We start from the raw sequence: 744 nt of genomic DNA, 5'->3' as shown, positions 1-744 counted from the left end.
ATTTATATTTATATTTATATTTATATTTATATTGATAACGCATCTATATTCAACTTCTGTAAAAGGCAATAAAAAAGAATTTCTTTTTAGGCACTTGTCTTTATTTCATTATTAAATACTTTGCATGCTCTGGATGAGTAATAACAATCAAAAAGAAACACATAAAATAAAATAAAGTAAATAAAACAAATAAAATAATAAAATATATTATTTCACTTTTGATTTCTGGTTGCATTTCCTCCAAAGCCGCTCCTGCCCTGCTACCTCCACGGTGCCTTTTGGTGGGGCCCCTTGGGGGCCCCCTGGGGGCCCCCTGGGGGCCCCCCAGGGGACCCCTTGGGGGGCCCCCTTGGGGGCCCCTGGGGGGCCCCCGAGGCCCCCCAGTGCCTCCGGATTGCTGCTTTTAGCTGCTGCTCAGCCTCTAGAGCTTCTTGCTGCTGGCTGTCAAATTCAAAGCCTAAAAAGCGAAAGTCAAGACGCCATTGGCGGCTAGTGGGGCCCCCCTGGGGGCCCCCCTGGGGGCCCCCCTGGGGGGCCCCCTGGGGGACCCCCTCGCGGTCACAGGAGCAGATAGAGAGAGGGGGCTCCGGCTCCCTGACAAGGTTGCTGAGGTCTTTGGCTACTCCGAAGTCAGCTGCTGCTGCTGTTGCTGCTGCTGCTGTTGCAGCTGCTGCTGCTGCTGCTGGGCTCGCTGCTGCATCAGAGGGCCCTATAGAGGCAGCAGCGCTGCTGTTTTGCGGATTG

This window comes from Eimeria tenella, genomic scaffold, assembly GCF_000499545.2.
Source record: "Eimeria tenella Houghton genomic scaffold, Eth_scaff2625, whole genome shotgun sequence".
Lineage (NCBI taxonomy): Eukaryota > Apicomplexa > Conoidasida > Eucoccidiorida > Eimeriidae > Eimeria > Eimeria tenella.
The sequence above is the reverse complement of the archived record's forward strand: the minus strand, read 5'-3'. Positions refer to the sequence as shown.